We start from the raw sequence: 16078 nt of genomic DNA on the forward strand, positions 1-16078 counted from the left end.
TGCCGATCTGCATCCTTGACCCACTGCCTAGGGCTTCCCACCTGCAGCTGCTCCCCCAGCCCCTCCCCCATCCAAGCCCCCAGACCTGCGGTCCTGTGGGACCTGCTCTCTCACTCCACCGGGATGTGATTTTAGAGTGCTAGAGGTCTGGCTGGAATGGGAGTAGAGGCGATCACCGCGGGTGAAGGAACAGTCCACACCAGTGATTCCCATCGAGGTAAGCAGTGCTCCTAAGTAAGCATCCACTTCGGTAGCAAGGAGCACCTTAGAGCTGACTGAAATGTCACGGTTCTGTGCTGCTCATTGGCAGGTGTCATCTAGTAGTGAAAACAATGGATGTCTAAAACGAATTATATGCTTTGATTGGAATAATAATTTTTATCTTTTTAAATTAAAGAAAGTATAAAAGTAACATTAACAAAATCCTAAAGGAAAGAAAGCAATAAAGAAGAATAAATAAAGAAGGCCGGCCCAGAGGCACAGCGGTTAAATGCACACGTTCTGCTTCAGCGGCCTGGGGTTCGCTGGTTCAGATCCCAGGTGCGCGGACATGGCCCCACTTGGCACGCCAGGCTGTGGCAGGCATCCCACATATAAAGTAGAGGAAGATGGGCACAGATGTTAGCTCAGGGCCAGTCTTTCTCAGCAAAAAGAGGAGGATTGGCAGCAGTTAGCTCAGGGCTAATCTTCCTCAAAAAAAAAAAAAATCAAATATTTTCCAGTTCTCTCCCTAGGGGTTACTATTGTAAAATAGTTTCTATTTTTTTTTAAGATTTTATTTTTCTCTTTTTTTCCCAAGTCTCCCCAGTACATACTTGTATATTTTTAGTTGTGGGTCCTTCTAGTTGTGGCATGTGGGACGCGGCCTCAGCGTGGCCTGATGAGTGGTGTCATGTCCACAACCAGGACCTGAACCGGTGAAACCCTGGGCCACCAACGCGGAGCATGTAAACTTAACCACTCGGCCACTGGGCTGGCCCCGTAAATAGTTTCTTAAACTAGACATATACAAAGACATTTCATTTTAGTTTGTATATGTAGGATCATACTGTTCTGCACCTTGATTTCTTAAACTCTGCTTTCTTCATTTCACAATGTATCTTGGACACTTTTCTGAATCAGTATGTGTACACCTGCCTCCTTTTTTTTTAACCCAGATGAGTAAATTTGGAATCTCTTCTACCTTCATTTGAAATCCATGTGCATATTCCATTTACCAAAAGGAAATTGTTAGTCCAACACTGGGGCGAAAAAAAGCAGAGAACTGCAGTAATAATGCATTGTCGCCTCTCCCGTTTTGGTGACAATTCAGATGACTTTTTTCCTACCCATTGTCCAGTTGAATATTCATATCACAAATCTGCTCTTAATCTGCAATAAAGAATAATTACTATGCTTCAAATTCTTTCCAAAAATCAGAACCTTGATCTGTGTAATGTCCAATCATGGTCAACAGACCAATTGAGAAATGGTATCTAGGTCTTTCTAGACCCTTGCCTCAGTTACTTGTCAACCATCTAGTTTGAGAGACATCGTACAAAATATGATATCATTTTCATAAAACTTCATATTACATCTGTATAGGAAAGATGTTGGAATCATTTTTTTTGTTAGAAGGACCCTCAGAATAATTTTCTCTCAGGTCTCAGCAACAAAAAACTGTTCTGTTTGGTGGAGAACGGGCCATTATATTTAATCTCCTGTGTGTCACACATCCTCTTTCTTTTCCATAGCTGCCTGGCACTCCAGTGTGTGGAGTACGACCTTAACCCCAGCCTTCCAGTGATGGGTGTCTTGGTCTCCAGTAGTTTTGTTTTTGCAAAAATTCTGCAATTAATGTTAATTAGTATGCACTTAATATCTGTACTTAATATGCACTGTGTGTGCCTATCTATAGGATCACTTCCTAGAAATGGTATGCTGGGCTACACATTAACAAACGGTTATGAAGTACCCACTTTGTCCCAGGCCCTGTGCTGGGCATTGAGTACATTTGGGGTAAACATCGTGGGTATCGCCCCTGCCCCATGAACCTCACAGCCAAATGGTCAAAAGTATGTGCATTTCTTGTCGTTCTTTCACCAGATCCTCACTGAGCACTGCTAGGTACCAGCCACTCTTCTAGGCACTAGGGGATACCTCAGTGAACAAAACAGACAAACTCTCTGCCCTCATGGAGCCTGTGTTCTGGTGATGGGAGACAGATAATAAATACGATAGGTGATGGCCCGGTGGCATAGCAGTGAGGTTCACATGCTCCACTTCGGTGGCCCAGGATGCACAGGTTCAGATCCCAGGTGTGGACCACACACCACTCATCAAGCCATGCTGTGGCGGCATCCAACATATAAAGTAGAGGCAGATTGGCACAGATGTTAGCTCAGGACCAATCTTCCTCACCAAAAAAAATAAATAAACACAAGATAGCATGCTCATAGGTAGTGTTACAGGCCAGGATAGAGCAAGCAAGGAGGACTACAGTGGGGAGAGTCAGGACAGTGAAAAGGAGATGCATGATAATCCCAGGATAAGGAATCTTCGACTAAAATGGAAAACTCAATTGTTCCCTACAAAATACAGTGTGTTTACTCTGCAAATTCTAAAAATACGGAGTTCCTTAGTGGAGAAAAGCTAAAGACAGCACCGTTTGAGGCCCTGTGTCCCTGGGGGGCCCAGAGGACAGTGCCAGGGCAGGCAGCCCTTGAGCGTGGTGGGGAAGCCCTGAGAAGGATGATGGAAGGGATGGGAAGGGACGACGGGTCAGGAGAGGTTGAGCAGTGAACAGAGCAGGGCCCCTCTGCCGAGCGAGGTCTGAGCGTGAGTTACATGAGAGGCTCCCCGGAGCTCCTGTGGGCGGGCAGCCCAGCTGTCTGGATTCTCGGGTTCTACTACCTGAGAACAAGGTGCCCTGGTGAGGTGTTGCTCACCCGTCTTAAACCTACCTCCCTGAAGAAACGTAATGGTCCCCTGCCCCTTCTCTTCCTCCCCGGTCTCTCTTCTACCTCCACTTTGTCATCCCAACCTCCCCCCGGGCCCCTCCCCCCTCAACCCCCCTCACCCCCCACCCCCCGGCTTTACTTTCTGAGATTTGACTTTGGAAAGCAATCAGAGTAGTTTTGTTGCCCCGTGTGCCCCATCATCTTCCAAATGTGTAAGTGCAATACTGAACGTGCTCTCTCAGACCACACAGGTGCCCCAGAGGTCTGATGAGCCCTCAGAGGGCTGCACCACCCTGGCTGGCCATCCCCGTAATTTAGTCAGGAGGAGTCCAGCTTTCCTCAGGCCCCTAGAAAGGAGAGACATATGGCCCGGCCACCAGATGTGGGAGAATAGACTGATTCCAGCAAACGTCACGGGAGGCGGACCTGCCTGAGGGCGAAGCAGAAAGTCCCTGGGGAGCCTGAGCAGTGCCTGCAGCTGAGTCAAACTAGTGGAGTAACCCAAGACAATGCACCTGATGTGACCGACTCTCCCTCCCATCAGAGTGTCTCCGCGTTCCCAGGGCGCTTATGCATTTGATCCTCATCACAATCCTGTGAGGTATGCCAGGCAGTGGGTATTACTGGCTCTGGCTCAGAGACAGAGGTACTGAGGTTCTCAGAGATCATGTGACTTGGCCCAGGCCTCAGAGCCAGAAGCTTAGAGGAAACCACACCTCCAGATGGCCAGTCTCAAGCTCTTTCCTCCATGGATTGTAACCTAACCCCGGGGCTCTCCGCCTTGGCTGCAATTCCAGTCACCAGGGGAGTTTTACAAACAGTACCAGCTCCAGAGATTCTGATTCAGTTGTTCTGGGGAGGGGGCCAGGCTTCCGGGCAAATGTTAAAGGGGCTGTCTAGGTGATTGCAATAGGCAGGCAAGATTGAGAGGCAGAACCAAGCTGGACCCGGGGTCAGCACCATGGCCTTCCCTCCTGACACAGGGCACGGAGGGGCCTGCTTTAAAGAGGACGTTGCCGGAAAAGCCCCAGGCCAACGGGGCAGGCCTCTGACTCATTTTGTCCCCCAAGTGCCATCTGTTCCATATTTCACCCATCCCTGCCCAGGTGCCATCCAGCCCAGATACTAAATTAATAAGTGGTAATGGAAAGTGCAGAATAGCATGTATTGTAACTGCCGTTTGTTTTTTTAAAAAAGGACAACAATTTGTGTGTATATATACATATATATACACATGCACACACACACAGATGTATATGTATTCTCACATATATATCCTTGTACATGCAAAGGTCTCTGGAAAGACTCCAGAAATTGGAATTAATGATGCCCCTGAGGAGGGAAGTTGGTGTAGGGGGAAACAAAACAAAGGTGGGAAGGAGACTTTCTTTTTTTTTAATATAAAAATTTATTTTTAAGTCTAAGTATGCAACAAATAAAACCTACAGAAAACCGATTTTCCCATCCCAATCTGCTGCTTCACCAAATAATATTTTGAAAACACATTCCTTCGGTCATTATAAAATTCTTAAAATACAAAAGAAATTAAATTGGTAAGAAAGTCTAGCAGACCAGATGCTGTTGTCAGGACTTTATGTTGGTGGTTATGCTCTAGCACGTCCACGCCGTCCTTACCCATACAACCTCCATTGCCTCCACCACCGGGGCCATAACCACTCAAGCCATCAGGAGTGCCATAGCCTCCACTGTAACAGTTCCCCGTTCCCATTCTTCCAACAGAGCCATAACCTCCTTGATTATCTATTCCATCTCTGCCGTAGCCTCCCATTCCAGAACCTCCCATTCCAGAGCCACCTCCAGGAGTCGAATTCCAGAAGAGTTCAATGTATCGATGTTGCATGTTATTCTTATCTTTACATATGGCAGCTACTGCATCTTCATGTGTCACAAACTCTACATCTGCTTCTCCTGTTGCTCTGCCATCAGCTCCAATACCAACATGCACTCATATTGGATTTAGTGGTGAGAAAAAACTAGCAACATCATTTTCAGTTGCACGAAAAGGCAATCCTCTCATATGTACAAAATGACCACCATGGAAACCTGAACTGGCATCACCAGCTCCACCATAGCCATGTCCTCCCATACCTCTTCCATCTCTCATTCTGTCATCGAAGCCATCATCTCCACAGCCATAATTATTATAGCCACCACAGTCATCAAAACCTCCATAACCACCATCATACCCATCACCTCTTGATCGCATTCTGTCATACATACTTCCACTCCCAGCTCCATAATAACCCCCTCTTCCTCCTATTGGTCTATCATATGGTCCCGGTCGCTGGCCCAGCAATCTTCTTGGTGGATCATAAAATCCTTTGATTTCACTCCTGATGCTTTTGAAGATCTGAACATACCTGTGCCCTATTCTTTCCTTGATTTCCCCGGAGCATTTTCTGCCATCTCCTTTGAAGCAAACTGCACGAAGGCCTCCCCTGTGCTCCTCCCCTTGTAGTGCATCATCAACGTTATCCCATTTGGTACGATTTCCAACCCTTGAAAGAACTGAACTATTTCCTCTTTGCTGCAATCAAATGGCAGTCCACAAATTGTACTGTCCCATCACTAACATCATTTGGACCATTATGTTTCATAACCCAATCCATCTCAAAACTGTTTGATCTAAATGCGTAAAACCATCAAATTCTCAGGGCTCACCTTTCTGCCCTTCGGGGAGAATGTGAAGTGGCAGTAGTAGTCCTGCCAGCGTGTGTTGACGGAACCATGGTGTTTCAGTTGGGAAAAAATAAGACTTACTTTCCATTGTGGATCCTTTGTACTTTCTGAATGATATGTTACTAATACAAACACACAAAAAAATTGTTAACTTTTATAATGGTAGAAGAACCTACAGCCTTCCAGGGAAGGAAATGTTGCACCCATCTTCGTTTCTGTCCCACCCATTCATTCAATCAGTCATTCAACAAATATTTATTGAGCACCTACTATGTGCCAAGAACTGTTCTAGGAGCTGGGGATACAGGGGTGAACAAAACAGACAAATAATCCTTGCTCTTGTGGGGCTTACATTCTAGCAGATGGAGACTGGCCACAATGATGAGTGGGGTAGGTAAATTACGTAGTCTGTGAGAAGAGCTAAGTAATATAGGAAACACAGAGCAAGATATGAGGAATCAGGAGTTGGGAGGTGTGGTGGGTTCCTATCACTTCTGTAACAGATAACCATAAAGCTAGTGGCTGAAAACAACACACATTTGTTATCTTACAGTTGGGAGGTCAGAAAGCCTAAAATCAACCTGTTGGCAGGGCCATGTGCCTTCCAGAAGCTCCAGGAGGGAATTAGCTTCCTTGCCTTTTCCAGCTTCTAGAGGCCACCTGCATTCCTTGGCTCGTGGTCCCGTCTGCTATCTTCAGAGCCAGCCACATAAGATCTTCAAATCTCTTTCTTTCTCTGACTTCCGCTTCCACCATCATCACTTCTCCTTCTCTGACTCGACCCTCCTGTCTCCTTCTTGGAAGGTTCTCTGTGAAGTCAAATACCATATGATCTCATTCATAAGTGGAAGATAAAAACAACAAACAAACACATAGAAACAGAGATTGGATTGGTGGTTACCAGAGGGGAAGTAGGGAGGGAGGAGGGCGAAAGGGGTGGTGAGGCACACGTGTGTGGTGATGGGTTGTCATTAGTCTTTGGGTGGTGAACATGATGTAAGCTACACAGAAATCGAAATATATAATGATGTACACCTGAAATTTATATAATGTTATAAACCAATGTTACTACAATTAAAACATTTTAAAAAAGAAGGTTCTCTGTGGTGCCATTGGGTCCACCCCGATAATCCAGGATAAGCTCCCCATCTCAAGATCCTTAACTTAATCACAGCTGCAAAGTCCCTTGGCCATATAAGGTAACAGCCTCTGGTGATCAGGACATGGACATCTTCCAGGACAGGGGTAATTATTTAGCCGCCCAGGAGGGGAGGCGCAGGTTGCAATTTTCAGTCGGGCAGTCTGGGTAGAAGGTGGCATTGGAGTCAAAACTGAAGGAGGTGAGGGAGTTGGCCTTGCACATCCGGGCAGCAGCAGAAGGAGGGAACCTGCCTGGGGAGTGTAAACAGCATCCCTCTGCCCCTCACATTTAGGTTCCCCTTGTGTGTGCCTTTGGGTCCCCTCAGGGCCCACAGAGGATTGGGAAAGGGTGCACTGTCAGCCTACCTCACCCCAAGCTCTCTCGCCTCCCCTCCTGCACCCTGACCCTGAGGCCCCTCAAAGTCCACTGGGCTGGGGCCAATAGCCTCCCATCTGCTCCTCTTTTCAGCCTGTGGTACTCAACTCTGCAGCCTTCTGCTCTTGGCATCCACGCCACTGTATCCCCTGGTCCTGCCATCTCGGCCTCGCCTGCATCCTTGACTGGCCCTCTGACATAGACCTCTCGGCTGTCCTCATCCTTTCCTCTCTCTGGGCAATCTTATTTTTATTCCTTGACTCTGCTGTCACCTCCCAACTGATAGCTGATGTTTATCTCCAGCCTGGTGTCCCTGGAGCTTCAGAACCACATTTTCCAACTGCCTCTGTCTCCTTTTGCCCAAAGCATCCTTGGCTATTTATACGTCACCTCCCCGTTGAAGCTATAAATTCCTCAAAAGCTCACACCCTCTTTCATTCACCTCTGTGTCATCCTGAATGGATTATAACAACACTGGCAATTATAATAATAACCAACATTTATTGAGCACTGTCCATGTGTCAGGCACTGCGCTAACCACTTCACACATATTAATTCATTTAATCTTATCAGTCACTCAATGAGATGGGTAGTATTATAATCCTCATTTTATAGGTGAAGAAACTGAGGCCCAGAGAGGTGAACTAACTTTCTCAAGGTGACACAGCTAAATAAATGGCAAAGCCAGAATTCAAACTTAGGCAGTCTGGCTGCAAAGTCCAAAGACGGTGGATGGAACGGACAGGCACTCGGCCCCATTCCAAATTCATGCCTTTCTGCTTCAGAGGCCTTAAAGCTAAAAAGTACATTTCCCAGACACCCTGGCAGCTAGGATGTGAATTATGTTCCACTAATTAGGGCAGTTAAAGGATAGTTGGAAGGCGGAAGTGACACAGAGATCCTCTCCTGCTGCTTTGGCTGTTTCAGCCAGCAAGACAGGCCATGGGGCTGTTGGGTTTTTCTGGAGCATTTGTCCAGTCATTTGTTTTGTGTGTACTGGGGGGCGGCTGTGCTGGGAGGGGCAGTAGTGGCTTTCTTATCCTCGGGTCACAGCTGCAGGAGTAAGTCCCTGGGGTCAGTCAGCTTCTGATTCCCCACCAGCTGGAGTGGTGTACGTGTCCTGCGAGGAGAGTCAAGTGGGAGATCTTCAAGGAGGGGATCTGGGAACGCTTGTCTGACTTGACTGCGTTTGAAGGCAGTGAGGCCCCAGTTACCACACGTAATGGCAAAACCAGTAACAACTTACCACCTGGGACTACCTGGAAGGCCCGGTCTATGGAAGGGAAGGCTTTGGCACACAGCTGTTAAGATAGACCCTATGGTGGGCAAAAGGGAATCACGGGCTCCAGGGTGGTCTGGCTGCTTTGGCTGCACTGGGGAGCTTAAAGAAAGGAAATGGGAAGCTCCAAGTTTTAAATTCTTGGCTCAAGAGAACCAGGTTGCTTCTAAGACGTCCTAAATGAATCTCTCAGCTCCTGCAGCCACAGGGGCGATGGAGCTGAAGCCCACCGTGCAGGTTGTTGAATTACATCACCAGTTGAAGTCACAACCAGGCCTTATGCAAAAGGCAAGGCACTGAGGAGGAATCCTAAGAATGGGCAAAGAGGATTTGGGATATGTTCGAGAATGCTGAATGCCCAGACCCCGTTACCTCCCGCTGGCCGGCAGCCCCTCCTCCCCTGTACGATGGGCTGGTCCTGGCTTGCTCGGAGACTCTGTCGGGGCCTCCCCTGAGATAGTTACAGTACAATGGATGCCTCAGACGCAGAACTAGGGAGACAAGTACAAAATCCCACCCTGGAGGGGAAGACTCACAGGCCAAAAGAATTGCAAAGATTTTGCTAGTTTATATGGACACAAACTTGGGGGATATGTGTAGGGTTGGATTCTAAGAATGCTAAACCAGAGAGGAAGAAAGAATTTTAGATTGGGCTGAATTTATTTATATTGGTTTGTTTATATGGATTCAGAGATTCCAAACTCAACATGCTGGCTCCAGCTGCTGAGAATGATCTTATCTCTCTCCTTAGCTGATTGGCTAAAACCTGGACTCCAGAGTGGTGAACGATAAATGAAGCTGCAGTACAAGAAATCCTATTTCATGATTCAGAGGAAGGAATCTAAAGACTTCGGGAGAGAGGAATGTTGGAGAGGATTTATCATGTACAATCCACTCAATCACCCTCGAATAACTCCCCCAAGAGGGCCTAGGAGATACCCCTTTCACTGAGGCATTGAGAAATATACCGGGAAAAGCAGCACAGCATTCTTACAAAGTGCTGTGCTGACTTTTCTCTGCAAGCTCAGGGGTGAAGATGGAAGGGCTGCTGAGGAAACGGGCTTCCTGATTTTCATAGCAATGATGGGATCCAGCATGGCAGAGGCGAGTGGCAGCAGCTGACCACGGGACGCAAGGTGGGTATCGTCCCTTAAAAGGCAACAGGGTTAGAGCAATAATCAGAATGGTCAGACACACAGGAATCTCTGGCAGTAACTAGCTGATGATAGAATTCTAGTCCTAAAATAAGTGGACAGTCTATTAAAGTCATCTTTCATTTTTCTCTTATAAATGTGTCTATTAGAAAGTTTTTAAATATATTTTTTAATTTGTATATAGTAAAATTCACTCTTTTTGGCGTACAGCTTTATGAGTCTTGACGAGAGAGTCATATAGCCACCACCACAGTCAAGATACAGAACAGCTCCCTCACCCTGGCCCTTGGGTGTCAAACCCTCCTCCCACTCCTGTCCCCTGGCAGTCACTGATCTGTTCTCTGTCTCCATAGTTTTGCCTTTTCCAGAATGTCATATAAAAGGAATCCTACAACACGTAGCCTTTTGAGGCTGGTCTCTCTCGCATAGCATAATGCATTTGAGATTCATCCATGTTGCTGCACGTAACAGCAGTTCCTTCCTTTTTTAGTGCTGGTTAATATTCCACTGTATGGATGTACCACCATTTGTTTTTCCATTCATGAGTTGAAGAACATTTGGATTGTTTCCAGTTGGGGGCACTTATGAATAAAGCAGCTATAAACACTCGCATATGGATTTTTGTGTTTCCATTGTTCATTTCATTTCTTTTGGGTTGTTTTCATTTCTCTTGAGTACCTAGGAGTGAGGTTGCTGGGTCATCTGGTAAACATACATTAAACGTTATTAAAAATTGCAAACAGGGGGCTGGCCCCGTGGCCGAGTGGTTAAGTTCGTGCGCTCCGCTGCAGGCAGCCCAGTGTTTCGTTGGTTCGAATCCTGGGCGTGGACATGGCACTGCTCATCAAACCATGCTGAGGCAGCGTCCCACATGCCACAACTAGAAGAACCCACAACGAAGAATATACAACTATGTACCAGGGGGCTTTGGGGAGAAAAAGGAAAAATAAAAAAATAAAATCTTAAAAAAAAAAAAATTGCAAACAGATGAATGGATAAAGAAGATGTTGTCTCTATAAAGAATGGAATACTACTCAGCCATAAAAAAGACAAAATTGTCCCATTTGCAACAACATGGATGGACCTTGAGGGTGTTATGCTTAGCAAAATAAGTCAGACAGAGAAAGACAAACACCGTTTGCTTTCACTCGTATATGGAAGATAAACAAACACATAGATAAGGAGAATAGATTGGTGGTTACCAGAGGCGAAGGGGGTTGGGGGAGGGTGAAAGGGGTAAAGGGACACATGCATATGGTGTCAGACAAAACCTGGACTGTTGGTGGTGAACGTGTGCAGTCTATACAGAAACTGAAATAGCGGGATGCACACCTGAAATTACAATGTTGTAAGCCAATATGACTCCAATAAAATAATTTTTAAAATATTTTGCCAAACTGATTTCCAAAGTAGCTGTACCATTTTATATTCCCACCAGCAACATAGGAGTTTTTCATTGCTCTGTGTCCAAGGAAGCTGGGAACATCAGGAAGGAAGAAAAAGCAACAGAAAGAGTACAAATACGGATAAATACAACACAGTTTCTTTCCTTGAGTTTCCCAAACTATGTTTGATGTTTGAAGCAAAATTTATAACACTGTCTGATGTGTTTCTAGGTGAACGTAGAAAAAAAGTTAAGACAATTGTATTAGAGAGGGGAGGGCAAAGGGACATAAAGAGAGGTAAAGTTTCCATACCTCCCTCAAACTGGTAAAATGATGATGCCAGTAGACTGATAAGTTGTGTATATGTAACGTAATACCTAGAGTAACCATTTAAAGAGCTATACAAAAGATACACTCAAAAATACTATCAATTAGTCAAAATGGAATTCTGAAAAATTAATCAAGGGCCCGGTCCCATGGCTAAGTGGTTAAAGTTCTGCATGCTCCACTTCCGCAGCCCAGGTTCATGGGTTCAGATCCTGAGCATGGACCTACTCCACTCACCAGCCATGCTGTGGAGGCATCCCACATACAAAAACATAGAGGAAGATTGGCACAAATGTTAGCTTGGGCTAATCTTCCTCAAGGAAAATAAGAGGAGAATCAGCAATGGATGTTAGCTCAGGGTGAATCTTCCTCAGCAAAAAAGAAAAATTTGAATTAAAAATTAAAATTAATCAGGGGCTGGCCCAGTGGCACAGTGGTTAAGTGCGCACGTTCCCCTTTGGCAGCCCGGGATTTGCCGGTTCGGATCCCGAGTGCCGACATGGCACCACTTGGCAAGCCATGCTGTGGTAGGTGTCCCACATATAAACTAGAGGAAGATGGGCACGGATGTGAACTCAGGGCCAGTCTTCCTCAGAAAAAAGAGGACAATTGGCAGCAGTTAGCTCAAGGCTAATCTTTCCTCTACCCCCCAAAAAAAGAAAAGAAAAAATTAAAATTAATCAAAACAGAATTCTAAAAAATTCTTTAAAAATTGCTGTTCAGCAACCCATAGGAAGGCAGGAAAAAGACAGAAAAACAGAGAGAACAAATAAAGAACAAAAGATAAAAGGACAGATTTAAGCCCTAACATACCAATAATTACATTAAATGGTATAAATACACCAATTAAAAGACAGATATGGGCAGAGTGGATTAAAAAACACAACCCAACTCTATGCTGTCTATAAGAAACTCACTTCAAATACAATGATATAAGCAGGTTGAAAGTAAAAGGGTGAAAAAAAAAAAAGATATGTCATGGAAACATCAATCAAGAGAAGGCAGAAGTGACAATATTAATATCAGATAAAGTAGACTTCAGAGCAAAGAAAATTGCCACAGATGGAAAGAGGAAATTACATAATGATAAATAGTCAATCTACCAAGAAGGCATAGCAATTTTAATATGTATGCACCAAACAAAAGAGCTGTAAAATCTATGAAGTAAAAAAGCTGATGGAACTGAAAGGAGAAATAGACAAATCCACAGTTATAGCTGGAGATTTCAACACCCCTCTCTTAACAACTGATAGAACAACTAGACAGAAAACCAGCAAAGACGTGGAGGAAGTCAAAACACCATCCACCAACAGCATCTAACTGACATTTATAAAACTCTGCACCACCAACAGCAGAATACATATTCTTTTCAGGAGCCCACTGAACATATACCAAGATAGACCACATCCTGGGCCCTAAAACAAACCTCAAAAAATTGAAAAGAATTTAAATCATACAGAATGCATTCTCTGACCACAATAGAATCAAACCGGAAATCAACAACAGAAAGATAACAGGAAAATCTCCAAACACTTGAAAACTAAACAACACGCTTCTTCTAAGGAATCCATGGATCAAAGAAGCAGTTGCAAAGGAAATTTAAAAATATATTAGACTGGGGCCGGCCTGGTGGTGCAGTGGTTAAGTTCACATGTTCTGCTTCAGTGGCCCAGGGTTCACCAGTTCAGATCCCGGGTGCGGACATGTGCACCGCTTGGCAAGCCATGCTGTGGCAGGCATCCCACAAATAAAGGAGAGGAAGATGGGCACAGATGTTAGCTCAGGGCTAGTCTTCCTCAGAAAAAAGAGGAAGATTGGCGGCAGATGTTGGCTCAGGGGCTAATCTTCCTCAAAAAAAAAACTATATATATATTGGACTGAATGAAAATTAAAATACAACATACCAAAAGTTGTGGGATACAGACAAAGCAGTGTTGAGAGGGAAATTTATGCTTATATTAGAAAAGAGGAATAATATCCAATTAATCATCTCAGCTCCCACCTCAAGAACCTAGAAAAAGAAAAGCAAAAGAAATCCTAAGCCAGCAGAAGAAATGAAATAATAAAGAGAGCTGAAACCAATGAGATTGAAAACAGAAAAAACAATAGAGAAAATCCATGAAACAAAGAGCTATTTCTTTGAAAAAACAAATTAAATTGACAAACCTCTAGCAAGACTGACAAGTTTCAAAAGAGAGAAGACGCAAATTACCAATAACAGCAACGACACACAGGATATTTTTTGTAGACATAGACAAGACTGTTCTATAATTACATGGAAAAGCAAAGGAACTGGAATAGCTAAAACGATTATGAAAAAGCGGGAAAAATCAGTCTACATGATTTGAAGACTTATTATATGCGTACAGTAATCCAGACTGTGTGGTATTGGTGGAGGGATAGACACGTAGATGAATGGAACACCTCAGAGAACCCAGAAATACAGCCACACAAATACGCCCAGCTGATTTTCGACAATGGCATCAAAGCAACTCAATGCAGAAAATGCGGCCTTTTCAACAAGTGGTGCTGGGCAACTGGACATCCTTAGACAAAAAAATAACAACAACAACAATCTTGACCTAAGTCTCACACCTTACACAAACATTAACTCAAAACTGATCACAAACTTAAGTGTAAAACATAAAAACTATAACACTTTAAGAAAAAAAGTAGAAGAAAATCTAGGGGACAGGCAGAGTTCTTAGACGTGACATCAACAACATGAGCCATAAAAATTGATAAGTTGGCCTTCATCAAAATTAAAAATGTGAAAGAAGCTGCTAGAGGGTGAAAAGACAAGCAACAGACTGGGAGAAAATATCTGCAAACCACGCGTCCCACAAAGACTAGCATTTAGAATATATAAAGAACTCCCGAAACTCAATGATAAAAATCAAACCATCCAATCAGAAAACGGCCAAAAGACATGAAGAGATATTTCCCTGAAGAAGAGACACAGATGGCAAGTAAGCCCATGAAAAGATGTTCAGCATCACTAACCAGTAGGGAAAGGCAAATTAAAATCACAATGAGATATCACGACACATCTGTTAGAATGGATAAAATGAAAAATAGACAACACCAAATGCTGGAGTGAGTGTGAAGAAACTGGCTCACTCATACATTGCTGGTGGGAATGTAAAAATCTAAACATACAAGACAGCAATTGCACTCCTGGGCAGTGATCCTAGGGAAACAGAAACTTGTGTTCACACAAGAACCTGTACAGGAAAAGCAACTTTATTCCTAATAGCTAAAAATTAGAAAGAATCTAGATGCCCTTCAACAGGTGAATGGTTGAACTGGGGTACACACATGCAGGCAATACTACTCAGCAACAAAGAGGAAGGAACTATTGATACATGCAACAGCCTATGATATCGAACCTGAAGTGAGTTCACTCACCCGTTGCACAGCAAGCCAACCTCTGACACCAGGGATAGTGGAGGAAAGTAGGAATTTTATTATTGCACAGCACTGAGCAAGGAGAGAGGGCAGCTAATGCTGAAATCCCAAACTCCCCAAAAAGCTAAAAGGAAGGTTTTTTATTTCGGGTTTTAGGTAGGGGAGGGGGAGCATATGGCCTTGCTGGTCGGAGCTTTTCCATCAGCCTGTCTTTGGCCTTGAGACTACTTGCAGAGAGGAGGGAGCCCGTGACCTTGCTAGTCAGCAGCTTTCCCACCAGCCTGTATCTCTTTGCTGGGAGGAGATAATGAATCCAGGTGCTTGTCCTTGGCAGTGTCTGTCTCCATGGATAAGAGTAGATTCTGGAGCCAGGAAGCCAGGGAGTAAACAGGACAAGAGTGTTTTGGTTTTAACATCATATATGCTGGAGTTAATGTGGGGAAACTGATATCAGGGTCAGTATCACCTAGATTATTTCTTTTTTCGTCCTTTTTTTTTTTTTTTTTTTTTTTTGGTGAGGAAGATTGGCCCTGAGCTAACATCTATGCCAATCTTCCTCTATTATGTGTGTGGGAGGCCACCACAGCATGGTTTGATAAGCAGTGTGTAGTTCCATGCCTGGTGTTCCCAGATGGGGACCCACAAACACCACGCCACTGAGGCAAAGCACAAGAACTTAACCACTATGCCACCAGGCCTGCCAGGTAACAGCCTAGATTAATCTCCAGGTAATTATGCTAAGTGAGAAAAGCCGATCCCAAAAAGTTACACACCATATGATTCCATTTCTTTAACATTCCTGAAATGACAAAATTATAGAAATGGACACCTGCTTAGTGATTGCCTGGGGGTTAAGGAGGAGATGGGGCCACAGGGAAGTAGATGTAGCCACACAAGGATGACACCTTGGATGGAAACGTTTGGTTTCTTCACACTATCAATGTCATTATCTTGTCTGTGACATAGTACTGTAGTTTTGCAAGATGTTACCAGCGGGGGGAACTGGGTAAGTGTTGCGCGGGATCCTTTCTGTATTACTTCTTACAACTCCATGTGAGTCGACCATGACTGCAAAATAAAAAGTTTAATTTTTTAAAAATGAGTATGTAAAATGTTTTGCATTTCCTCCAGAAAATAATTAAAGGTTGCTTTTTAATGTTCAGTTCTTACCTGAAACATGCACACGCTCATCCCCGAGATCGTTCCCCTTGACTATCACTATAGGAAAGGGCTCCCCCTTCTTATCTTAGGAGACTGGAGCGAGGCTGCAGGCGCCCCGGGACTCGCCCTGGGTTCTCTCAGGAGGCCCAGAACAACCTGGACACCAGGAGACTCCTCCAGCCAGGGGGCGCTGGGGAGACGCTGGCGGG

At 44.5% G+C, this 16078-nt stretch overlaps 1 long non-coding RNA gene and 1 pseudogene across 1 annotated transcript; both read right to left on the reverse strand.

Annotated features, from left to right (window-relative positions):
• Positions 1 to 4351: 4351 nt before the first annotated feature.
• Positions 4352 to 5647, reverse strand: LOC100063570 (heterogeneous nuclear ribonucleoprotein H3 pseudogene; annotated as a pseudogene).
• Positions 5648 to 5877: 230 nt separating this feature from the next.
• LOC138924825 (uncharacterized) lies at positions 5878 to 14834 on the reverse strand. Its single transcript, XR_011440112.1, has 2 exons — positions 14709 to 14834; positions 5878 to 6448 (listed from the first exon to the last, which is right to left on the reverse strand). It is a non-coding gene; the product is annotated as an uncharacterized lncRNA (long non-coding RNA).
• Between the last annotated feature and the right edge of the window lie 1244 nt (positions 14835 to 16078).

The sequence above is a fragment of the Equus caballus genome, chromosome 6 (genome assembly GCF_041296265.1).
Source record: "Equus caballus isolate H_3958 breed thoroughbred chromosome 6, TB-T2T, whole genome shotgun sequence".
Lineage (NCBI taxonomy): Eukaryota > Metazoa > Chordata > Mammalia > Perissodactyla > Equidae > Equus > Equus caballus.